The sequence below is a fragment of the Coffea arabica genome, chromosome 6e (assembly GCF_036785885.1).
Source record: "Coffea arabica cultivar ET-39 chromosome 6e, Coffea Arabica ET-39 HiFi, whole genome shotgun sequence".
Lineage (NCBI taxonomy): Eukaryota > Viridiplantae > Streptophyta > Magnoliopsida > Gentianales > Rubiaceae > Coffea > Coffea arabica.
This window is the reverse complement of record NC_092321.1, coordinates 33,371,772-33,398,387: the sequence shown is the minus strand read 5'-3', so window position 1 is coordinate 33,398,387 and position 26,616 is coordinate 33,371,772. Positions and strand designations below refer to the sequence as shown.

At 40.2% G+C, this 26,616-nt stretch overlaps 4 long non-coding RNA genes across 8 annotated transcripts; all 4 read right to left on the bottom strand.

The window, feature by feature from the left end:
• Positions 1-3,989: 3,989 nt before the first annotated feature.
• LOC113695310 (uncharacterized) lies at positions 3,990-7,005 on the bottom strand. 2 transcript variants are annotated; one of them, XR_011817302.1, is made up of 3 exons: positions 6,687-7,005; positions 4,997-5,140; positions 3,990-4,213 (listed from the first exon to the last, which is right to left on the bottom strand). It is a non-coding gene; the product is annotated as an uncharacterized lncRNA (long non-coding RNA). The 2 variants fall into 2 exon arrangements; XR_011817301.1 differs by having other exon boundaries at positions 4,997-5,071.
• Positions 7,006-10,527: 3,522 nt separating this feature from the next.
• LOC140010052 (uncharacterized) lies at positions 10,528-13,542 on the bottom strand. 2 transcript variants are annotated; one of them, XR_011817312.1, is made up of 3 exons: positions 13,224-13,542; positions 11,535-11,678; positions 10,528-10,751 (listed from the first exon to the last, which is right to left on the bottom strand). It is a non-coding gene; the product is annotated as an uncharacterized lncRNA (long non-coding RNA). The 2 variants fall into 2 exon arrangements; XR_011817311.1 differs by having other exon boundaries at positions 10,586-10,751; positions 11,535-11,609.
• A 3,522-nt stretch (positions 13,543-17,064) lies between these two features.
• Positions 17,065-20,079, bottom strand: LOC140010054 (uncharacterized). Of its 2 annotated transcripts, none has more exons than XR_011817316.1 (3): positions 19,761-20,079; positions 18,072-18,215; positions 17,065-17,288 (listed from the first exon to the last, which is right to left on the bottom strand). It is a non-coding gene; the product is annotated as an uncharacterized lncRNA (long non-coding RNA). The 2 variants fall into 2 exon arrangements; XR_011817315.1 differs by having other exon boundaries at positions 17,123-17,288; positions 18,072-18,146.
• Positions 20,080-23,601: 3,522 nt separating this feature from the next.
• On the bottom strand, positions 23,602-26,616 carry LOC113707472 (uncharacterized). 2 transcript variants are annotated; one of them, XR_011817314.1, is made up of 3 exons: positions 26,298-26,616; positions 24,609-24,752; positions 23,602-23,825 (listed from the first exon to the last, which is right to left on the bottom strand). It is a non-coding gene; the product is annotated as an uncharacterized lncRNA (long non-coding RNA). The 2 variants fall into 2 exon arrangements; XR_011817313.1 differs by having other exon boundaries at positions 23,660-23,825; positions 24,609-24,683.

The window sequence follows — 26,616 nt, the reverse complement described above, 5'->3', positions numbered from 1 at the left end:
TTGATTCCGGGTATACTCGAGTATTACCATTTCTGATCTGATTGGATTTCGGGCCCGGTGGGGTATGTGAGGTGGAAGGAATCGAAGAAAGTGGAGTCTACGGTATTGGTTACTCCTTTAGCGTTGACGGAGTGTCAACTATTATTTCGATCAAGCTTCGATGATGCTAATGGGAATTTGGCTCCTGAGAGCCACCTGTATCCTTCTGATTTGAATCATTGGTTCATTTACTTTACATCTGGCATGTGTACCTGATTTGTTAAATGTGAAATGCCATGATTTTACTGCTATATGTCTGGTACCTCACTGAGCGCAAGCTCACCCCTTTCTGTTCCTTTTTGTTTTCCTTACAGAAAAATAAATACTTTTGGACTGGATTTGACAATTGGCTGCCAAATTGAGCTAGTTGAACATATCTTTTGTATAGCTCATGTATTGAAACCCTAAATGTACTTTTGGGACCGTTTTCCTTTTGATTTGGCAAACCAGACATGTATCCACTTTTGAATACTTTTGTATGCCACTTTGGCTTGTAAATGCTAAGTTTCAAGATGTGAATGTTTGCTTGATATTTGGTTGGGTTCTGACGGGTCGGTTACTATTTATAGCCGATTTCGGTTTCGTTTTTTTTTTTATTTTAACATTTTGATTTGTTTACCCGCTTTGGTAAGCTCCGGAATGTATTAGCTCGTTCTATACCGAACCGTTAGTCCTGGCGAGAGCTGGTCAGACAGTTCGCTAACCCCTTTGGTTCGCCTTAGGGGAAGGTGGGGCTGTCACAGGTGGTATCAGAGCCACTTCGCGTGGTCTCTGCGCGGAGTGAGCTTGGGGCCAAGTGGTGTTATGGTCCTGCTTTCGTGAAAGGTATAAGTGCTCTTTTGAGCATAAGCTATGAACTGTGCATGTTATAAGAGTAAGGATCATTATCATGGGACTTGAGGAAGCTAGGTATGTATGTCGGGTAGGAATCTTCAATATGGATGATTTACTCTTGGGACCGGCCGGCTCGAGTTGTGAATTATCTTATTTGGGATTCTCGTGCCCGGCTACCAAATCAATGAGAGCCTAGGTTAGAAAGGACTTAGGCGAACTCGAAAGGCAATTCTATGGAACTTCGTATGGTCTGTTTGGGTGTGGTTAAGCGTGATCAACTTTGATTAAGATATAGATGGTGTTGTTGTCGTAGATTATGGACGGTGCCCTAGAGGGGGAAAAGCTCTTCATGAGTTATTTTTGTACTCGTGACCTAGTCTGTCTATAGTACTTTCGGATGATCCCGCTACTTTCATGGATCTCTCACATTTGTCTTTAATTGACTGCTACTGTGTGACTGGTTTGGTCCAGTTGTGTGTATATATGCTTTTGCTCTGTGTGTACCTCTTGTTATTTGCTTATGCTTATAATTATCTTTGCACCCGACCCTAGATTGACTTAGATTAATGGAGGGCACACGTAGTGGCCGAGGACGTGGGCGCGGGCGTAGGCAACCCACGCCGGACCGGGGTGCTGGGGAAACATCATCTGGACCTAACCCTGAACCGAGAGTTGACCCCAACGTGCAGATAGCTGCCGCTATGCAGCAAATGACCAACCTGCTGGCACAAGTGGTGCAGCAACAAGGCCAAACCCCAAACCCTAATCCTGGAAACCCGGGCAATCATGTCGAAAGCGACGATAGGGCGCTTGAGAGGTTCCAGAAGTTCGCACCACCGAAATTTATTGGGGAACCCGATCCGGATGTCGCCGAAAGGTGGCTCGAGAAAATGGTAGACATTTTCGCTGCCCTGCACTACACTGAAGAACGGCAAGTGACTTTCGCCGTTTTCCAGTTGGAAGGGGCGGCCCGTTCCTGGTGGAATGTCATACGGCAAAAATGGGAACGGGAACAGACGCCCAGGACTTGGGTGAATTTTATGCGGGAGTTCAACGCGAAATTCTTCCCTCCTCTAGTCCAGGAGCGGAAGGAAGATGAGTTTATCCGACTTCGCCAAGGGGCCCAGTCTGTCACGGAATACGAGAGCCAGTTCACCCGCCTATCCAAATTTGCCCCTGAACTAATCATGACCGACCAGCGGCGAATAACGCGTTTTATCCAGGGTTTGAACGTAGAAATTCAGAAGGACCTCGCGGAGGCCCAGATTAATGCTTTTAGCGAGGCCGTAGAGAAGGCACAACGAGTAGAAAATGCTAGGCTACAGGGGAAAAACTTTAAAGCCAAGAAAAGGGGCTTTCCTGGGAGTAGCTCTGAGCAAGAAGGTACAAGTACGCCCCCTAAGATGGGAAAGGGAAACGGAGGAGTACGACAACTAGGGGTGTCGCGTGATGTCCCTCAGGGAGGACCGGTCTCTGTTACTCGTGGTCCCTGTGGATATTGCGGAGGGCCAAATCATACGGAGGCAAATTGTTGGAAGAAAGAGGGAACATGTCTGCGCTGCGGAAGTGCCGATCATCGGATTGCTGACTGCCCAATTCGATTGCGAAAAGGAAAAGGGACCCCGCAACCAACTAAGACTAACCCTGGACAGTCGGAAAAGGAAGGGACTGGATCCAAGGCATCGGCTCAGGTGTATTCTTTAGAACACCATCAGGATCCTGACTCGTCCGAGGACGTAGAAGGTATGGTCCGTTGGGTACCATAGATTTTGATAGATTCTGTTGATAAGAAAATTTCGAGGGCGAAATTTCTTTAAGGGGGAGAGAGTGTGAGAACCCGTAACTTTTCCATTTTCTAGGTTTTATTATCTTTCTAGGTTTTCTTATCTTCAATGGCTTGTTTTCTGCACTTTCTGTATCCGGAAATTTTTCTAGATAATTTTTATGAGTAAATATAGTTTTTAGATGATTTTTCTAGTATCGAATAGTTTTTGAGAAATTAAGAGCGTATACCAGACGTGGGACCCACTAGTGCGAAAAGTTCAGAAAAATTCGGCCAACTAGGTTAAGTTTCGGATACTGGGTTTAATTTACCGGGTGTTAAGAGATAATTAGAGGAAGCTATTTGGATTGATGTGAGAGGGAACAAAGTGATAGACTTGCATTAAATAAGTGACAAGTGTCACCATTTGATTGAAGGAACTTGTAAGACCACTATTCATTTTCTTACCATTGACCAAATAAATCAAAAATTCACCAAAAATTCCTCATTTTTGTCTTCCTCTTGGCCGAACCTCTTCCTACAAGAAAAGAAAGAAAAGCTTCCAAGTTTCTTGCTCCAATCTTGCCCAATCTCACAAACTAACCGTTTCATCTTGAATTCCTTCCATAAAACCTCTTCAATTAGTGTTAGTGAGTTGATTTGTGAAGTTATTTGGAAAGCTAAGAGGACCTATTGCTCTCTCTCTCTCTTGTTTCTAAGGTGAGTTGTGAAGAACCACCCTCCTCCTTTAATTGATGCTTAAATCATGATTAGTGGTAGTATGAGATGCAATATTATGGATTATTTCTTGATTTGTGGTTGAAGTGATGAAGTTTTATTATTTTTGGGGATTTTTCTGTTTTAATATAAGCATGGTTGTGTGGCTATCTATGATGATTGGAAACGGTATATAATGATTCTAGAAGGTGGAAAAAGTGGACAATTGCAATCAATTTCTGTTTTGGAAGAAATTACAGAAAATTAGGTTTTGTGAAGGAACATTCTGCCCGAATTTTTAGCTCCTAGTTAGAGGCCGGATTGGCCTTGGATTAAAACATGAAAGTTGTAGGGAATGACATTTTAGAGGTGTCTAAGCCTAAGCTCTGATACCAACTGTGACAGTTCTCAGGGTCACATCACGGGGTACCTATCAGCTTGCCACCCGCACGCGGGCATCCCCTACGGAGAGTTTCGCTTCGTGACTCTACACGAACGAGAGGCTCGGGGCTTTTCCAGACGAAGGACTTAAGGTCCCAACTGTCGGTATATGGCTCTGATACCAGCTGTGACGCCCCCCACTTCTCCCAAGGGCGAACCCAAGGGTATCCGCGGGACGCCTGCCCAGCTCTCGCCAGGACTCAAGACAAATCAAATCGAACTTAACGATACATACCAAATACTACGAGTCAAAATAAAGAAAAGTCGCTTCCTTAACTAAATATTTAAATCTTACATCATGTCCACAAAAGATACATCAAGTTCCAAAATGCAACCATTAAAAGTCGACTACACATTTACAGCCCCGATTCCAATCAAAAGTATAATCTAGTCGGCTTTACCAAAATCTTCCAATCCAACCTGTTAAGGAAAACAAACTAATAGGATGAGCCAATACTCAGTGAGGCCAAGAAAACACACATGCAAACACATAATCCAAGTAGCAACAACAATTACATTGTAGGTAAGGCTATCAAATTCGAATAATTCACATTTCGAATAGGAAAAATAAACAGAAATAATTCAAGGATACTGTAGCTCTCAGGAGCTAAATTCCACGTAGTCGAGTCGAAGTCTTGATCACATCTCACGTTGACACTCCGTCAACCACATAAGTATCAAATCCGTAGATACACCACTTTTCTTCGAATCCCGTCACCGTTACACCCCCTTACCGGGCCCGCTCATCAAAGTTTTTGATAATACTCGAGTATATCATGGCAATACTGCACGAGTAATGCCGAGCAAGATCTCTCCAATAGATCATGCTCTACGAATATCTCATGGTTTGCTAAGCTTATCGACCAAGCCCATGCTGGCTCGATTCGCAAAGTTAGCCAACGAGTTTTGGGCGTCCCCCGAATATGAATACGAATACGAATATAAGTCGATGAGCAACGCTCAAATCGACAATTCCAAATAGGAATCACAAATACGGATCACATATACGAATCACAAGTACAAATCACATCCACATTACCATGTACAAGTCGGATACGAATTCACATAGCAAAATTCGAATATAATTTCATTTGAAAGAGAACGAGTGCGATAAAGTACACCCTCGTCTCAAAATTTCAAATTTACATAACGGATAAGAAATAGATAACCACTTAACAACAAGTTCTTGCACTTGACACTCACAGTGATTCAAGTAGCGAGTTCAAATGATGGTTTAGGCGTCTCCCGTGAGATCCTCTGGAAGGTCCTCTTGAGCGCCTGAGCATTTAATAGTGAATTATCATTCACACATCCCAATTATCAAGGAAGATTGTGCACTAGTACAATCTGGGGAAATTTCATGAAAATGAACCTCAATTACTAGTAAATCGAGGTTCAAGTGGAGTTTCTTAATGTACAAGAGCAATCGAGTTTTGTTATCTTGGAAATCAAGCATAAACGTTCAAGTATTATCGAAAGAATAAGGAATACTTGAAAAACTCCATTTCCTTGAAATTCAGAAAATTTCAGTTTTGATACGATATTTTGAAAAAATCGTATCTCAGATTCCACATGTCGAAAATTGGAAAACTTTGTACCGTTGGAAACCTCTTCCAAAGTACTAAAAGTTCTTAGAAGACACTTTTCCATGAATCTAAGTGGAAGGTGTTCAAAAATGAGCTTAAAGTTGCTGTTCCAAATCACCCAGGATTGAGCCGGGGTTGGTTTTTTGCTAACTTTTGAAAATTCAGCAGAATTCACTCGTTGCAAACCAACCCTTGAAATTTGTAGCTCAATTAGAGGTGCAAGTAAGGTTTAGGGCAGAACAAGCGGATTGAGAATCGGAGTTTCTAGCACCAAGATATGGTAGCTCAAAGTTGGGTAAATTTCAAGACTGTTAACAAATTTCCAGATTTGGTTCCGACTTTGGACCTTTAGTTAAGTGTCGAAACGGACTTGGATTGATACCAAATTTTTCAGTATAATACTCCTATATGAAGGGTATCTCCCTATCAAATTTCGTGGAAAAATACCTTCGGGAAGGTGGTTAATCAATCGACCAAAATTTGGAAAAATCCTTAAGGCAATCTGTCCAAATCTAAGATTTTCAAAAACGAGGCAGTCGCCGTATTTTGATCATAACTCCCTCAATTTAACTCGGAATTGGGAATGGTTGATAATGTTAGAAAATACATTCACAGGGATAAAATTTCACAGAAGAAATCGTTCCAAGTTTCAGCATGCAACTGGTTCGAAATTAAGCCTAAAGTCGCAGCATCATCAAATCATTTCGGCAGAACGGAGAAACAGGACAGCTGAATTCAGATGAATGGTGCGGTTCACACACATGGAACCAGAATGTACATTATACACCGTTGGAAACATGGGAACGTCTAGTTTCAAATGCCGCTAACGGCACTTGATTTCGACGTCGGAGTACGGAGTTATGGACGAAACACGAACACTGGTCTGGTTACGACGGCAACCGTTTTCCCAGATTACTAGCTTTGGAAATAAATTCGTTTGACCCACCAAAACTCAGTATTTTTCAACGAAAATTTGTACACAACTGCTACAACATGTAAACAACATAATCAAGCCATTAAATCCTCAAATTTCTGCATTAAAGTGACCGAACAGAGCAGGGGTAAAATGGTCCAACTTGGCCTTTGCACTCAACGTGAGTTTCCAGCAGTTTTTCTTCAGCAAATCACTAACTTAAACACTAATCCGACATCATAAACTTCAGTAAGCACAGAATCAGCAACAACCCAAGAGTGGGAATTCATAGAGCCCACTTTTTTTCCGACAATACAAGCTACTAAAGTGAAGATTTCAGCTCAAATGCATAAATCAACCTCCATAAGACAAGTTTAAGGTAGTTGATCATTACCTACTTTGATGGTTGTTCAAATCAGAAAATTTCGGTCCCTTTGAAGCCTGAAGAAAACCGTGAAGCTCCTCCCTTTTTCAGCTTAAGGTGTTGTCCAAGTGTAGAGTTAAGTGTATGTGAAGTTTTGATTGAATCTATGGAGGCTTTGGTAGTGATTTGGTGAATTTGTAGAAGGAATGGTGAAGCTGTTACGGCTGAAGCTATCCGTCCATTGCAGCTAGAAGAAATGAGATGCGGTTCTGGTTTCCTTTGCGTACAAAAGACGCTTGACGTCTAATATTTTAAATACGTCAAATCAATTACAACTAGTGCCCTACGCGCACGTTTTGTGTTCGATTTCTCTTACGTTTGTTACACTAGTGCACTAAACCTCTAGGGCACTTACATTCATATAAATATTATTCATTCTTAATTGTCCCAAAATAATGGTCCAAACGTGAAAACACGTATTCCCAATTTAGACGCAATAAAATGAAACTTTCGAGAAATTCTCATAACGATCGTACCACCAACTATCACTTGAGTACTTAAATCTAAATTTACCTATTTTAGAACCATTGTACATGTCTCCAAATTTCCGAGCTTATTGTACTCCTAATTGGCTAAAGTTTTCAGACACGTTTTCACTTTTTCACTAAACAAGCTTCTAAGAAAATAATTTTTGAAACGAAACACTTTAAAAATATAACGAAGCTATAAAACCATATATTTAGGTCTAATAAGGATAGAAAATAATATTCGGGGCAAAAATCCAAATAGATAATTAATTGAGCCAAAATTCGGGGTTTAAAAATAATAATTTTACGAGTCCTCACGTGAATTGAGTATTAATTCCTCAATTAACCTTTCTTAATCTATTATTGATCGTTCTTAATTCTCCAATATTAATACACTCTCGATTCAAATATAGTCTCGAAAAACGTGCACTCGTTGTTCCGAACTAAACGAGTTTTCGAAAAGTGAATTTTTCCAACAAAACGCTTTTAAAAATATAAAAGAGGCGTCGTTCCATATAAATGGATTTTAAATGATCGAAATAAATAATTTGGAGAAAAATGAGTAAATAAATATTTAAACAAACTACTAATATTGGATAAAATAAAATAAAAAAAATATCGGGTCCTCACATCCTCCCCTCCTTAAAAGAATTTCGTCCTCGAAATTCACACTTCGGATAATAGTCATACCCCTTAAGAGTCATGCCTTTCAAATTAATCACTAACTTACACCCTCCGATCCATATATCACAATTTCTATTTACCCAATTAGTAGTCAAACTTTGATTCTATCTTATGAATCTAGGGTTTTGCAAAAAGTGTGTACGGTACTAGGTCACTGAGAACCTTAGGTAGACAAATAAAAGAAAGAATCATACCTCCCATGACTTTAGTAGAATCGGAAACATGTTGATAGCCTAATGCATAAACCCTAGCTGGTGCATTAGATCGACTTCCTCCAACACTAGGCTGCTTAGCGGCTGACTTTTCAGGCCTTTGGGTACTACCGCCTTCTTTTGGTACGGTCGGGCATTTCGATATCTGGTGCACGGTACTACCACAATACAAGCACTTCTCTTGTTTCCTAAAACAATCATTCTCCGTATGATTGAGCTTGCCACAATAACCACAAACGACTTGGGGAGCCACAGATTGACCACTTGGAGGTGTCCCTCTCGATTGACCTCGTCCATTGCGATCTCCTCTTGATTGAGTCCCTTTTGGCATGTTAGATATCTCCACTCCACCCGTTCCTTTTCCCTTTTTAAAAGGTGGGGCACTCTTATCTGCCTGTCCCGAAGGGTTACTAGAAGTGCCCCTCTTCTTAGCATGAAAGTCTCTAACTTGCAGCCTTGCACTCTCGACTCTCTGTGCTTTTTCTAAGACTTCAGTGAACGTAGAGATTTGGGCTGCAGCCAAACCCTCCTGGATTTCTTCATTAAGTCCCTGCACGAACCGTCTAATCCTCCTCCGTTCATTAATCACCAATTCAGGAGCGTACTTAGAAAGCTTAGTGAACTTTCCCTCGTACTCCGCTACACTAAGGGTTCCTTGTTTCAACTTGATGAATTCATCCTCCCTTTTCTCTTGGATTAAGGGCGGAAGAAATTTCTCATTAAATTCCCTTGTGAAATTCTCCCAAGTCCAAGGGGTTTGAGTTCTCTCCCATTTTCCTCTTATCAGATCCCACCAAGCACGGGCTACTCCCTCAAATTGGAAAGCAGCGAAATTCACTCGCCTATCTTCAGTGCAGTCTAAAGCAGCGAATATGTTGGTCATCCTTTCTAACCAATTCTCCGCTACCTCAGGATCAGGTTCGCCAAGAAACTTAGGCGGGTTAAATTTTAAGAACCTCTCTAAGGCTCTATCCTCACCTCTTTCCTGACCCCCAGGTTGGTTGAACGGTCCAGGGTCCTGTCTATCAGCCAAACGCTCTAGGATATCAGTCATCCTATTAATGGCAGTAGCCATTTGGTTAACCTCTATATTCTCTTGTCCTTGGGTAGGTCCAGTTGCCGATCCCTGATCGTTTCCCTGAGGTTGGGCCGGTCTAGTCCCTCGCCCACGGCCTCGACCCCTTCTTAGCCCTTCCATAACCTAGGCGTGCCTAGTGCAAGAAATAAATAAATAAATTATGCAATGCAAAGTAGAAAGCAGGAACCAATCAAGAAAACATCGGAAATAACAATAATTTAAATTTATTAACATATCAAGTTCATACAATTAGCAAGTCATGGGGTAGTCACAAAAATATAGCACACAGATGCCACAAGAGTACTTTTAATCACGTACGACTAAAGTAAAGTCAAGTGCCTCAAAAGTAGGTCACACAGTCATACAAAAAAAATGCAATGGCCTCAACACTAGCATCACCCCAGCTAAATCTAACTACATCAGTCAAAAGGGGCTAATTTTTTTTTTTCTCGTTCATTTCCAACTCATATCAAACAATTGGATCCTATTGAGTTACATAGGACCATCCATCAATCTTTCTCTATCTCTCTCTCTCTTAGGCTCAACTACATTCTACTTCTCTCTAGTGAATATTGTCCCACACTCAGTTAAAATATTCTGCGCCAGATGTCTCATTTCTCTTACTATATGAACTGGACATCCGTTGACCTCCTGTACTTGTTCTCACAAAACATTAGTCCGTTCTTGTTCTTCGCAAATGGAGATCTTAAGTTTTTAGCATTGCCCTCAACTCTTAATTACTCGGGTACAAGAATTCGAAATAAGATAATTCACATCTCGAGCTGGCCAGTCCCAAGAGTAAATCACCATATTTAAGATTCCTACCCAACATACATATCTAGTCTTTCCCCAAGTATTACGATAAAATATTTATACCTATCACATTCATGATTCACAGCTTACACTCTAAAAGAGTACTTAAGCCTTTACTCATTCATATGATAAGGACCATAATACCATTTGGCCCAATCTCACCCCGCGCAAATACCACGCGAAGCGGCTCTGATTTTTTTTTTTTTTTTTTCCTACAAATGGTCACTTAAATTTCAAACCAGTCCCACAGTCCGGCATCCTAAACTTCAAACTTAGAATACACTACAAAGATCTGAATCCTAAGCTCTGATACCAACTGTGACAGTTCTCAGGGTCACATCACGGGGTACCTATCAGCTTGCCACCCGCACGCGGGCATCCCCTACGGAGAGTTTCGCTTCGTGACTCTACACGAACGAGAGGCTCGGGGCTTTTCCAGACGAAGGACTTAAGGTCCCAACTGTCGGTATATGGCTCTGATACCAACTGTGACGCCCCCCACTTCTCCCAAGGGCGAACCCAAGGGTATCCGCGGGACGCCTGCCCAGCGCTCGCCAGGACTCAAGACAAATCAAATCGAACTTAACGATACATACCAAATACTACGAGTCAAAATAAAGAAAAGTCGCTTCCTTAACTAAATATTTAAATCTTACATCATGTCCACAAAAGATACATCAAGTTCCAAAATGCAACCATTAAAAGTCGACTACACATTTACAGCCCCGATTCCAATCAAAAGTATAATCTAGTCGGCTTTACCAAAATCTTCCAATCCAACCTGTTAAGGAAAACAAACTAATAGGATGAGCCAATACTCAGTGAGGCCAAGAAAACACAGAAGCAAACACATAATCCAAGTAGCAACAACAATTACATTGTAGGTAAGGCTATCAAATTCGAATAATTCACATTTCGAATAGGAAAAATAAACAGAAATAATTCAAGGATACTGTAGCTCTCAGGAGCTGAATTCCACGTAGTCGAGTCGAAGTCTTGATCACATCTCACGTTGACACTCCGTCAACCACATAAGTATCAAATCCGTAGATACACCACTTTTCTTCGAATCCCGTCACCGTTACACCCCCTTACCGGGCCCGCTCATCAAAGTTTTTGATAATATTCGAGTATATCATGGCAATACTGCACGAGTAATGCCGAGCAAGATCTCTCCAATAGATCATGCTCTACGAATATCTCATGGTTTGCTAAGCTTATCGACCAAGCCCATGCTAGCTCGATTCGCAAAGTTAGCCAACGAGTTTTGGGCGTCCCCCGAATATGAATACGAATACGAATATAAGTCGATGAGCAACGCTCAAATCGACAATTCCAAATAGGAATCACAAATACGGATCACATATACGAATCACAAGTACAAATCACATCCACATTACCATGTACAAGTCGAATACGAATTCACATAGCAAAATTCGAATATAATTTCATTTGAAAGAGAACGAGTGCGATAAAGTACACCCTCGTCTCAAAATTTCAAATTTACATAACGGATAAGAAACAGATAACCACTTAACAACAAGTTCATGCACTTGACACTCACAGTGATTCAAGTAGCGAGTTCAAATGATGGTTTAGGCGTCTCCCGTGAGATCCTCTGGAAGGTCCTCTTGAGCGCCTGAGCATTTAATAGTGAATTATCATTCACACATCCCAATTATCAAGGAAGATTGTGCACTAGTACAATCTGGGGAAATTTCATGAAAATGAACCTCAATTACTAGTAAATCGAGGTTCAAGTGGAGTTTCTTAATGTACAAGAGCAATCGAGTTTTGTTATCTTGGAAATCAAGCATAAACGTTCAAGTATTATCGAAGGAATAAGGAATACTTGAAAAACTCCATTTCCTTGAAATTTAGAAAATTTCAGTTTTGATACGATATTTTGAAAAAATCGTATCTCAGATTCCACATGTCGAAAATTGGAAAACTTTGTACCGTTGGAAACCTCTTCCAAAGTACTAAAAGTTCTTAGAAGACACTTTTCCATGAATCTAAGTGGAAGGTGTTCAAAAATGAGCTTAAAGTTGCTGTTCCAAATCACCCAGGATTGAGCCGGGGTTGGTTTTTTGCTAATTTTGAAAATTCAGCAGAATTCACTCGTTGCAAACCAACCCTTGAAATTTGTAGCTCAATTAGAGGTGCAAGTAAGGTTTAGGGCAGAACAAGCGGATTGAGAATCGGAGTTTCTAGCACCAAGATATGGTAGCTCAAAGTTGGGTAAATTTCAAGACTGTTAACAAATTTCCAGATTTGGTTCCGACTTTGGACCTTTAGTTAAGTGTCGAAACGGACTTGGATTGATACCAAATTTTTCAGTATAATACTCCTATATGAAGGGTATCTCCCTATCAAATTTCGTGGAAAAATACCTTCGGGAAGGTGGTTAATCAATCGACCAAAATTTGGAAAAATCCTTAAGGCAATCTGTCCAAATCTAAGATTTTCAAAAACGAGGCAGTCGCCGTATTTTGATCATAACTCCCTCAATTTAACTCGGAATTGGGAATGGTTGATAATGTTAGAAAATACATTCACAGGGATAAAATTTCACAGAAGAAATCGTTCCAAGTTTCAGCATGCAACTGGTTCGAAATTAAGCCTAAAGTCGCAGCATCATCAAATCATTTCGGCAGAACGGAGAAACAGGACAGCTGAATTCAGATGAATGGTGCGGTTCACACACATGGAACCAGAATGTACATTATACACCGTTGGAAACATGGGAACGTCTAGTTTCAAATGCCGCTAACGGCACTTGATTTCGACGTCGGAGTACGGAGTTATGGACGAAACACGAACACTGGTCTGGTTACGACGGCAACCGTTTTCCCAGATTACTAGCTTTGGAAATAAATTCGTTTGACCCACCAAAACTCAGTATTTTTCAACGAAAATTTGTACACAACTGCTACAACATGTAAACAACATAATCAAGCCATTAAATCCTCAAATTTCTGCATTAAAGTGACCGAACAGAGCAGGGGTAAAATGGTCCAACTTGGCCTTTGCACTCAACGTGAGTTTCCAGCAGTTTTTCTTCAGCAAATCACTAACTTAAACACTAATCCGACATCATAAACTTCAGTAAGCACAGAATCAGCAACAACCCAAGAGTGGGAATTCATAGAGCCCACTTTTTTTCCGACAATACAAGCTACTAAAGTGAAGATTTCAGCTCAAATGCATAAATCAACCTCCATAAGACAAGTTTAAGGTAGTTGATCATTACCTACTTTGATGGTTGTTCAAATCAGAAAATTTCGGTCCCTTTGAAGCCTGAAGAAAACCGTGAAGCTCCTCCCTTTTTCAGCTTAAGGTGTTGTCCAAGTGTAGAGTTAAGTGTATGTGAAGTTTTGATTGAATCTATGGAGGCTTTGGTAGTGATTTGGTGAATTTGTAGAAGGAATGGTGAAGCTGTTACGGCTGAAGCTATCCGTCCATTGCAGCTAGAAGAAATGAGATGCGGTTCTGGTTTCCTTTGCGTACAAAAGACGCTTGACGTCTAATATTTTAAATACGTCAAATCAATTACAACTAGTGCCCTACGCGCACGTTTTGTGTTCGATTTCTCTTACGTTTGTTACACTAGTGCACTAAACCTCTAGGGCACTTACATTCATATAAATATTATTCATTCTTAATTGTCCCAAAATAATGGTCCAAACGTGAAAACACGTATTCCCAATTTAGACGCAATAAAATGAAACTTTCGAGAAATTCTCATAACGATCGTACCACCAACTATCACTTGAGTACTTAAATCTAAATTTACCTATTTTAGAACCATTGTACATGTCTCCAAATTTCCGAGCTTATTGTACTCCTAATTGGCTAAAGTTTTCAGACACGTTTTCACTTTTTCACTAAACAAGCTTCTAAGAAAATAATTTTTGAAACGAAACACTTTAAAAATATAACGAAGCTATAAAACCATATATTTAGGTCTAATAAGGATAGAAAATAATATTCGGGGCAAAAATCCAAATAGATAATTAATTGAGCCAAAATTCGGGGTTTAAAAATAATAATTTTACGAGTCCTCACGTGAATTGAGTATTAATTCCTCAATTAACCTTTCTTAATCTATTATTGATCGTTCTTAATTCTCCAATATTAATACACTCTCGATTCAAATATAGTCTCGAAAAACGTGCACTCGTTGTTCCGAACTAAACGAGTTTTCGAAAAGTGAATTTTTCCAACAAAACGCTTTTAAAAATATAAAAGAGGCGTCGTTCCATATAAATGGATTTTAAATGATCGAAATAAATAATTTGGAGAAAAATGAGTAAATAAATATTTAAACAAACTACTAATATTGGATAAAATAAAATAAAAAAAATATCGGGTCCTCACATCCTCCCCTCCTTAAAAGAATTTCGTCCTCGAAATTCACACTTCGGATAATAGTCATACCCCTTAAGAGTCATGCCTTTCAAATTAATCACTAACTTACACCCTCCGATCCATATATCACAATTTCTATTTACCCAATTAGTAGTCAAACTTTGATTCTATCTTATGAATCTAGGGTTTTGCAAAAAGTGTGTACGGTACTAGGTCACTGAGAACCTTAGGTAGACAAATAAAAGAAAGAATCATACCTCCCATGACTTTAGTAGAATCGGAAACATGTTGATAGCCTAATGCATAAACCCTAGCTGGTGCATTAGATCGACTTCCTCCAACACTAGGCTGCTTAGCGGCTGACTTTTCAGGCCTTTGGGTACTACCGCCTTCTTTTGGTACGGTCGGGCATTTCGATATCTGGTGCACGGTACTACCACAATACAAGCACTTCTCTTGTTTCCTAAAACAATCATTCTCCGTATGATTGAGCTTGCCACAATAACCACAAACGACTTGGGGAGCCACAGATTGACCACTTGGAGGTGTCCCTCTCGATTGACCTCGTCCATTGCGATCTCCTCTTGATTGAGTCCCTTTTGGCATGTTAGATATCTCCACTCCACCCGTTCCTTTTCCCTTTTTAAAAGGTGGGGCACTCTTATCTGCCTGTCCCGAAGGGTTACTAGAAGTGCCCCTCTTCTTAGCATGAAAGTCTCTAACTTGCAGCCTTGCACTCTCGACTCTCTGTGCTTTTTCTAAGACTTCAGTGAACGTAGAGATTTGGGCTGCAGCCAAACCCTCCTGGATTTCTTCATTAAGTCCCTGCACGAACCGTCTAATCCTCCTCCGTTCATTAATCACCAATTCAGGAGCGTACTTAGAAAGCTTAGTGAACTTTCCCTCGTACTCCGCTACACTAAGGGTTCCTTGTTTCAACTTGATGAATTCATCCTCCCTTTTCTCTTGGATTAAGGGCGGAAGAAATTTCTCATTAAATTCCCTTGTGAAATTCTCCCAAGTCCAAGGGGTTTGAGTTCTCTCCCATTTTCCTCTTATCAGATCCCACCAAGCACGGGCTACTCCCTCAAATTGGAAAGCAGCGAAATTCACTCGCCTATCTTCAGTGCAGTCTAAAGCAGCGAATATGTTGGTCATCCTTTCTAACCAATTCTCCGCTACCTCAGGATCAGGTTCGCCAAGAAACTTAGGCGGGTTAAATTTTAAGAACCTCTCTAAGGCTCTATCCTCACCTCTTTCCTGACCCCCAGGTTGGTTGAACGGTCCAGGGTCCTGTCTATCAGCCAAACGCTCTAGGATATCAGTCATCCTATTAATGGCAGTAGCCATTTGGTTAACCTCTATATTCTCTTGTCCTTGGGTAGGTCCAGTTGCCGATCCCTGATCGTTTCCCTGAGGTTGGGCCGGTCTAGTCCCTCGCCCACGGCCTCGACCCCTTCTTAGCCCTTCCATAACCTAGGCGTGCCTAGTGCAAGAAATAAATAAATAAATTATGCAATGCAAAGTAGAAAGCAGGAACCAATCAAGAAAACATCGGAAATAACAATAATTTAAATTTATTAACATATCAAGTTCATACAATTAGCAAGTCATGGGGTAGTCACAAAAATATAGCACACAGATGCCACAAGAGTACTTTTAATCACGTACGACTAAAGTAAAGTCAAGTGCCTCAAAAGTAGGTCACACAGTCATACAAAAAAAATGCAATGGCCTCAACACTAGCATCACCCCAGCTAAATCTAACTACATCAGTCAAAAGGGGCTAATTTTTTTTTTTCTCGTTCATTTCCAACTCATATCAAACAATTGGATCCTATTGAGTTACATAGGACCATCCATCAATCTTTCTCTATCTCTCTCTCTCTTAGGCTCAACTACATTCTACTTCTCTCTAGTGAATATTGTCCCACACTCAGTTAAAATATTCTGCGCCAGATGTCTCATTTCTCTTACTATATGAACTGGACATCCGTTGACCTCCTGTACTTGTTCTCACAAAACATTAGTCCGTTCTTGTTCTTCGCAAATGGAGATCTTAAGTTTTTAGCATTGCCCTCAACTCTTAATTACTCGGGTACAAGAATTCGAAATAAGATAATTCACATCTCGAGCTGGCCAGTCCCAAGAGTAAATCACCATATTTAAGATTCCTACCCAACATACATATCTAGTCTTTCCCCAAGTATTACGATAAAATATTTATACCTATCACATTCATGATTCACAGCTTACACTCTAAAAGAGTACTTAAGCCTTTACTCATTCATATGATAAGGACCATAATACCATTTGGCCCAATCTCACCCCGCGCAAATACCACGCGAAGCGGCTCTGATTTTTTTTTTTTTTTTTTCCTACAAATGGTCACTTAAATTTCAAACCAGTCCCACAGTCCGGCATCCTAAACTTCAAACTTAGAATACACTACAAAGATCTGAATCCTAAGCTCTGATACCAACTGTGACAGTTCTCAGGGTCACATCACGGGGTACCTATCAGCTTGCCACCCGCACGCGGGCATCCCCTACGGAGAGTTTCGCTTCGTGACTCTACACGAACGAGAGGCTCGGGGCTTTTCCAGACGAAGGACTTAAGGTCCCAACTGTCGGTATATGGCTCTGATACCAACTGTGACGCCCCCCACTTCTCCCAAGGGCGAACCCAAGGGTATCCGCGGGACGCCTGCCCAGCGCTCGCCAGGACTCAAGACAAATCAAATCGAACTTAACGATACATACCAAATACTACGAGTCAAAATAAAGAAAAGTCGCTTCCTTAACTAAATATTTAAATCTTACATCATGTCCACAAAAGATACATCAAGTTCCAAAATGCAACCATTAAAAGTCGACTACACATTTACAGCCCCGATTCCAATCAAAAGTATAATCTAGTCGGCTTTACCAAAATCTTCCAATCCAACCTGTTAAGGAAAACAAACTAATAGGATGAGCCAATACTCAGTGAGGCCAAGAAAACACAGAAGCAAACACATAATCCAAGTAGCAACAACAATTACATTGTAGGTAAGGCTATCAAATTCGAATAATTCACATTTCGAATAGGAAAAATAAACAGAAATAATTCAAGGATACTGTAGCTCTCAGGAGCTGAATTCCACGTAGTCGAGTCGAAGTCTTGATCACATCTCACGTTGACACTCCGTCAACCACATAAGTATCAAATCCGTAGATACACCACTTTTCTTCGAATCCCGTCACCGTTACACCCCCTTACCGGGCCCGCTCATCAAAGTTTTTGATAATATTCGAGTATATCATGGCAATACTGCACGAGTAATGCCGAGCAAGATCTCTCCAATAGATCATGCTCTACGAATATCTCATGGTTTGCTAAGCTTATCGACCAAGCCCATGCTAGCTCGATTCGCAAAGTTAGCCAACGAGTTTTGGGCGTCCCCCGAATATGAATACGAATACGAATATAAGTCGATGAGCAACGCTCAAATCGACAATTCCAAATAGGAATCACAAATACGGATCACATATACGAATCACAAGTACAAATCACATCCACATTACCATGTACAAGTCGAATACGAATTCACATAGCAAAATTCGAATATAATTTCATTTGAAAGAGAACGAGTGCGATAAAGTACACCCTCGTCTCAAAATTTCAAATTTACATAACGGATAAGAAACAGATAACCACTTAACAACAAGTTCATGCACTTGACACTCACAGTGATTCAAGTAGCGAGTTCAAATGATGGTTTAGGCGTCTCCCGTGAGATCCTCTGGAAGGTCCTCTTGAGCGCCTGAGCATTTAATAGTGAATTATCATTCACACATCCCAATTATCAAGGAAGATTGTGCACTAGTACAATCTGGGGAAATTTCATGAAAATGAACCTCAATTACTAGTAAATCGAGGTTCAAGTGGAGTTTCTTAATGTACAAGAGCAATCGAGTTTTGTTATCTTGGAAATCAAGCATAAACGTTCAAGTATTATCGAAGGAATAAGGAATACTTGAAAAACTCCATTTCCTTGAAATTTAGAAAATTTCAGTTTTGATACGATATTTTGAAAAAATCGTATCTCAGATTCCACATGTCGAAAATTGGAAAACTTTGTACCGTTGGAAACCTCTTCCAAAGTACTAAAAGTTCTTAGAAGACACTTTTCCATGAATCTAAGTGGAAGGTGTTCAAAAATGAGCTTAAAGTTGCTGTTCCAAATCACCCAGGATTGAGCCGGGGTTGGTTTTTTGCTAATTTTGAAAATTCAGCAGAATTCACTCGTTGCAAACCAACCCTTGAAATTTGTAGCTCAATTAGAGGTGCAAGTAAGGTTTAGGGCAGAACAAGCGGATTGAGAATCGGAGTTTCTAGCACCAAGATATGGTAGCTCAAAGTTGGGTAAATTTCAAGACTGTTAACAAATTTCCAGATTTGGTTCCGACTTTGGACCTTTAGTTAAGTGTCGAAACGGACTTGGATTGATACCAAATTTTTCAGTATAATACTCCTATATGAAGGGTATCTCCCTATCAAATTTCGTGGAAAAATACCTTCGGGAAGGTGGTTAATCAATCGACCAAAATTTGGAAAAATCCTTAAGGCAATCTGTCCAAATCTAAGATTTTCAAAAACGAGGCAGTCGCCGTATTTTGATCATAACTCCCTCAATTTAACTCGGAATTGGGAATGGTTGATAATGTTAGAAAATACATTCACAGGGATAAAATTTCACAGAAGAAATCGTTCCAAGTTTCAGCATGCAACTGGTTCGAAATTAAGCCTAAAGTCGCAGCATCATCAAATCATTTCGGCAGAACGGAGAAACAGGACAGCTGAATTCAGATGAATGGTGCGGTTCACACACATGGAACCAGAATGTACATTATACACCGTTGGAAACATGGGAACGTCTAGTTTCAAATGCCGCTAACGGCACTTGATTTCGACGTCGGAGTACGGAGTTATGGACGAAACACGAACACTGGTCTGGTTACGACGGCAACCGTTTTCCCAGATTACTAGCTTTGGAAATAAATTCGTTTGACCCACCAAAACTCAGTATTTTTCAACGAAAATTTGTACACAACTGCTACAACATGTAAACAACATAATCAAGCCATTAAATCCTCAAATTTCTGCATTAAAGTGACCGAACAGAGCAGGGGTAAAATGGTCCAACTTGGCCTTTGCACTCAACGTGAGTTTCCAGCAGTTTTTCTTCAGCAAATCACTAACTTAAACACTAATCCGACATCATAAACTTCAGTAAGCACAGAATCAGCAACAACCCAAGAGTGGGAATTCATAGAGCCCACTTTTTTTCCGACAATACAAGCTACTAAAGTGAAGATTTCAGCTCAAATGCATAAATCAACCTCCATAAGACAAGTTTAAGGTAGTTGATCATTACCTACTTTGATGGTTGTTCAAATCAGAAAATTTCGGTCCCTTTGAAGCCTGAAGAAAACCGTGAAGCTCCTCCCTTTTTCAGCTTAAGGTGTTGTCCAAGTGTAGAGTTAAGTGTATGTGAAGTTTTGATTGAATCTATGGAGGCTTTGGTAGTGATTTGGTGAATTTGTAGAAGGAATGGTGAAGCTGTTACGGCTGAAGCTATCCGTCCATTGCAGCTAGAAGAAATGAGATGCGGTTCTGGTTTCCTTTGCGTACAAAAGACGCTTGACGTCTAATATTTTAAATACGTCAAATCAATTACAACTAGTGCCCTACGCGCACGTTTTGTGTTCGATTTCTCTTACGTTTGTTACACTAGTGCACTAAACCTCTAGGGCACTTACATTCATATAAATATTATTCATTCTTAATTGTCCCAAAATAATGGTCCAAACGTGAAAACACGTATTCCCAATTTAGACGCAATAAAATGAAACTTTCGAGAAATTCTCATAACGATCGTACCACCAACTATCACTTGAGTACTTAAATCTAAATTTACCTATTTTAGAACCATTGTACATGTCTCCAAATTTCCGAGCTTATTGTACTCCTAATTGGCTAAAGTTTTCAGACACGTTTTCACTTTTTCACTAAACAAGCTTCTAAGAAAATAATTTTTGAAACGAAACACTTTAAAAATATAACGAAGCTATAAAACCATATATTTAGGTCTAATAAGGATAGAAAATAATATTCGGGGCAAAAATCCAAATAGATAATTAATTGAGCCAAAATTCGGGGTTTAAAAATAATAATTTTACGAGTCCTCACGTGAATTGAGTATTAATTCCTCAATTAACCTTTCTTAATCTATTATTGATCGTTCTTAATTCTCCAATATTAATACACTCTCGATTCAAATATAGTCTCGAAAAACGTGCACTCGTTGTTCCGAACTAAACGAGTTTTCGAAAAGTGAATTTTTCCAACAAAACGCTTTTAAAAATATAAAAGAGGCGTCGTTCCATATAAATGGATTTTAAATGATCGAAATAAATAATTTGGAGAAAAATGAGTAAATAAATATTTAAACAAACTACTAATATTGGATAAAATAAAATAAAAAAAATATCGGGTCCTCACATCCTCCCCTCCTTAAAAGAATTTCGTCCTCGAAATTCACACTTCGGATAATAGTCATACCCCTTAAGAGTCATGCCTTTCAAATTAATCACTAACTTACACCCTCCGATCCATATATCACAATTTCTATTTACCCAATTAGTAGTCAAACTTTGATTCTATCTTATGAATCTAGGGTTTTGCAAAAAGTGTGTACGGTACTAGGTCACTGAGAACCTTAGGTAGACAAATAAAAGAAAGAATCATACCTCCCATGACTTTAGTAGAATCGGAAACATGTTGATAGCCTAATGCATAAACCCTAGCTGGTGCATTAGATCGACTTCCTCCAACACTAGGCTGCTTAGCGGCTGACTTTTCAGGCCTTTGGGTACTACCGCCTTCTTTTGGTACGGTCGGGCATTTCGATATCTGGTGCACGGTACTACCACAATACAAGCACTTCTCTTGTTTCCTAAAACAATCATTCTCCGTATGATTGAGCTTGCCACAATAACCACAAACGACTTGGGGAGCCACAGATTGACCACTTGGAGGTGTCCCTCTCGATTGACCTCGTCCATTGCGATCTCCTCTTGATTGAGTCCCTTTTGGCATGTTAGATATCTCCACTCCACCCGTTCCTTTTCCCTTTTTAAAAGGTGGGGCACTCTTATCTGCCTGTCCCGAAGGGTTACTAGAAGTGCCCCTCTTCTTAGCATGAAAGTCTCTAACTTGCAGCCTTGCACTCTCGACTCTCTGTGCTTTTTCTAAGACTTCAGTGAACGTAGAGATTTGGGCTGCAGCCAAACCCTCCTGGATTTCTTCATTAAGTCCCTGCACGAACCGTCTAATCCTCCTCCGTTCATTAATCACCAATTCAGGAGCGTACTTAGAAAGCTTAGTGAACTTTCCCTCGTACTCCGCTACACTAAGGGTTCCTTGTTTCAACTTGATGAATTCATCCTCCCTTTTCTCTTGGATTAAGGGCGGAAGAAATTTCTCATTAAATTCCCTTGTGAAATTCTCCCAAGTCCAAGGGGTTTGAGTTCTCTCCCATTTTCCTCTTATCAGATCCCACCAAGCACGGGCTACTCCCTCAAATTGGAAAGCAGCGAAATTCACTCGCCTATCTTCAGTGCAGTCTAAAGCAGCGAATATGTTGGTCATCCTTTCTAACCAATTCTCCGCTACCTCAGGATCAGGTTCGCCAAGAAACTTAGGCGGGTTAAATTTTAAGAACCTCTCTAAGGCTCTATCCTCACCTCTTTCCTGACCCCCAGGTTGGTTGAACGGTCCAGGGTCCTGTCTATCAGCCAAACGCTCTAGGATATCAGTCATCCTATTAATGGCAGTAGCCATTTGGTTAACCTCTATATTCTCTTGTCCTTGGGTAGGTCCAGTTGCCGATCCCTGATCGTTTCCCTGAGGTTGGGCCGGTCTAGTCCCTCGCCCACGGCCTCGACCCCTTCTTAGCCCTTCCATAACCTAGGCGTGCCTAGTGCAAGAAATAAATAAATAAATTATGCAATGCAAAGTAGAAAGCAGGAACCAATCAAGAAAACATCGGAAATAACAATAATTTAAATTTATTAACATATCAAGTTCATACAATTAGCAAGTCATGGGGTAGTCACAAAAATATAGCACACAGATGCCACAAGAGTACTTTTAATCACGTACGACTAAAGTAAAGTCAAGTGCCTCAAAAGTAGGTCACACAGTCATACAAAAAAAATGCAATGGCCTCAACACTAGCATCACCCCAGCTAAATCTAACTACATCAGTCAAAAGGGGCTAATTTTTTTTTTTCTCGTTCATTTCCAACTCATATCAAACAATTGGATCCTATTGAGTTACATAGGACCATCCATCAATCTTTCTCTATCTCTCTCTCTCTTAGGCTCAACTACATTCTACTTCTCTCTAGTGAATATTGTCCCACACTCAGTTAAAATATTCTGCGCCAGATGTCTCATTTCTCTTACTATATGAACTGGACATCCGTTGACCTCCTGTACTTGTTCTCACAAAACATTAGTCCGTTCTTGTTCTTCGCAAATGGAGATCTTAAGTTTTTAGCATTGCCCTCAACTCTTAATTACTCGGGTACAAGAATTCGAAATAAGATAATTCACATCTCGAGCTGGCCAGTCCCAAGAGTAAATCACCATATTTAAGATTCCTACCCAACATACATATCTAGTCTTTCCCCAAGTATTACGATAAAATATTTATACCTATCACATTCATGATTCACAGCTTACACTCTAAAAGAGTACTTAAGCCTTTACTCATTCATATGATAAGGACCATAATACCATTTGGCCCAATCTCACCCCGCGCAAATACCACGCGAAGCGGCTCTGATTTTTTTTTTTTTTTTTTCCTACAAATGGTCACTTAAATTTCAAACCAGTCCCACAGTCCGGCATCCTAAACTTCAAACTTAGAATACACTACAAAGATCTGAATCCTAAGCTCTGATACCAACTGTGACAGTTCTCAGGGTCACATCACGGGGTACCTATCAGCTTGCCACCCGCACGCGGGCATCCCCTACGGAGAGTTTCGCTTCGTGACTCTACACGAACGAGAGGCTCGGGGCTTTTCCAGACGAAGGACTTAAGGTCCCAACTGTCGGTATATGGCTCTGATACCAACTGTGACGCCCCCCACTTCTCCCAAGGGCGAACCCAAGGGTATCCGCGGGACGCCTGCCCAGCGCTCGCCAGGACTCAAGACAAATCAAATCGAACTTAACGATACATACCAAATACTACGAGTCAAAATAAAGAAAAGTCGCTTCCTTAACTAAATATTTAAATCTTACATCATGTCCACAAAAGATACATCAAGTTCCAAAATGCAACCATTAAAAGTCGACTACACATTTACAGCCCCGATTCCAATCAAAAGTATAATCTAGTCGGCTTTACCAAAATCTTCCAATCCAACCTGTTAAGGAAAACAAACTAATAGGATGAGCCAATACTCAGTGAGGCCAAGAAAACACAGAAGCAAACACATAATCCAAGTAGCAACAACAATTACATTGTAGGTAAGGCTATCAAATTCGAATAATTCACATTTCGAATAGGAAAAATAAACAGAAATAATTCAAGGATACTGTAGCTCTCAGGAGCTGAATTCCACGTAGTCGAGTCGAAGTCTTGATCACATCTCACGTTGACACTCCGTCAACCACATAAGTATCAAATCCGTAGATACACCACTTTTCTTCGAATCCCGTCACCGTTACACCCCCTTACCGGGCCCGCTCATCAAAGTTTTTGATAATATTCGAGTATATCATGGCAATACTGCACGAGTAATGCCGAGCAAGATCTCTCCAATAGATCATGCTCTACGAATATCTCATGGTTTGCTAAGCTTATCGACCAAGCCCATGCTAGCTCGATTCGCAAAGTTAGCCAACGAGTTTTGGGCGTCCCCCGAATATGAATACGAATACGAATATAAGTCGATGAGCAACGCTCAAATCGACAATTCCAAATAGGAATCACAAATACGGATCACATATACGAATCACAAGTACAAATCACATCCACATTACCATGTACAAGTCGAATACGAATTCACATAGCAAAATTCGAATATAATTTCATTTGAAAGAGAACGAGTGCGATAAAGTACACCCTCGTCTCAAAATTTCAAATTTACATAACGGATAAGAAACAGATAACCACTTAACAACAAGTTCATGCACTTGACACTCACAGTGATTCAAGTAGCGAGTTCAAATGATGGTTTAGGCGTCTCCCGTGAGATCCTCTGGAAGGTCCTCTTGAGCGCCTGAGCATTTAATAGTGAATTATCATTCACACATCCCAATTATCAAGGAAGATTGTGCACTAGTACAATCTGGGGAAATTTCATGAAAATGAACCTCAATTACTAGTAAATCGAGGTTCAAGTGGAGTTTCTTAATGTACAAGAGCAATCGAGTTTTGTTATCTTGGAAATCAAGCATAAACGTTCAAGTATTATCGAAGGAATAAGGAATACTTGAAAAACTCCATTTCCTTGAAATTTAGAAAATTTCAGTTTTGATACGATATTTTGAAAAAATCGTATCTCAGATTCCACATGTCGAAAATTGGAAAACTTTGTACCGTTGGAAACCTCTTCCAAAGTACTAAAAGTTCTTAGAAGACACTTTTCCATGAATCTAAGTGGAAGGTGTTCAAAAATGAGCTTAAAGTTGCTGTTCCAAATCACCCAGGATTGAGCCGGGGTTGGTTTTTTGCTAATTTTGAAAATTCAGCAGAATTCACTCGTTGCAAACCAACCCTTGAAATTTGTAGCTCAATTAGAGGTGCAAGTAAGGTTTAGGGCAGAACAAGCGGATTGAGAATCGGAGTTTCTAGCACCAAGATATGGTAGCTCAAAGTTGGGTAAATTTCAAGACTGTTAACAAATTTCCAGATTTGGTTCCGACTTTGGACCTTTAGTTAAGTGTCGAAACGGACTTGGATTGATACCAAATTTTTCAGTATAATACTCCTATATGAAGGGTATCTCCCTATCAAATTTCGTGGAAAAATACCTTCGGGAAGGTGGTTAATCAATCGACCAAAATTTGGAAAAATCCTTAAGGCAATCTGTCCAAATCTAAGATTTTCAAAAACGAGGCAGTCGCCGTATTTTGATCATAACTCCCTCAATTTAACTCGGAATTGGGAATGGTTGATAATGTTAGAAAATACATTCACAGGGATAAAATTTCACAGAAGAAATCGTTCCAAGTTTCAGCATGCAACTGGTTCGAAATTAAGCCTAAAGTCGCAGCATCATCAAATCATTTCGGCAGAACGGAGAAACAGGACAGCTGAATTCAGATGAATGGTGCGGTTCACACACATGGAACCAGAATGTACATTATACACCGTTGGAAACATGGGAACGTCTAGTTTCAAATGCCGCTAACGGCACTTGATTTCGACGTCGGAGTACGGAGTTATGGACGAAACACGAACACTGGTCTGGTTACGACGGCAACCGTTTTCCCAGATTACTAGCTTTGGAAATAAATTCGTTTGACCCACCAAAACTCAGTATTTTTCAACGAAAATTTGTACACAACTGCTACAACATGTAAACAACATAATCAAGCCATTAAATCCTCAAATTTCTGCATTAAAGTGACCGAACAGAGCAGGGGTAAAATGGTCCAACTTGGCCTTTGCACTCAACGTGAGTTTCCAGCAGTTTTTCTTCAGCAAATCACTAACTTAAACACTAATCCGACATCATAAACTTCAGTAAGCACAGAATCAGCAACAACCCAAGAGTGGGAATTCATAGAGCCCACTTTTTTTCCGACAATACAAGCTACTAAAGTGAAGATTTCAGCTCAAATGCATAAATCAACCTCCATAAGACAAGTTTAAGGTAGTTGATCATTACCTACTTTGATGGTTGTTCAAATCAGAAAATTTCGGTCCCTTTGAAGCCTGAAGAAAACCGTGAAGCTCCTCCCTTTTTCAGCTTAAGGTGTTGTCCAAGTGTAGAGTTAAGTGTATGTGAAGTTTTGATTGAATCTATGGAGGCTTTGGTAGTGATTTGGTGAATTTGTAGAAGGAATGGTGAAGCTGTTACGGCTGAAGCTATCCGTCCATTGCAGCTAGAAGAAATGAGATGCGGTTCTGGTTTCCTTTGCGTACAAAAGACGCTTGACGTCTAATATTTTAAATACGTCAAATCAATTACAACTAGTGCCCTACGC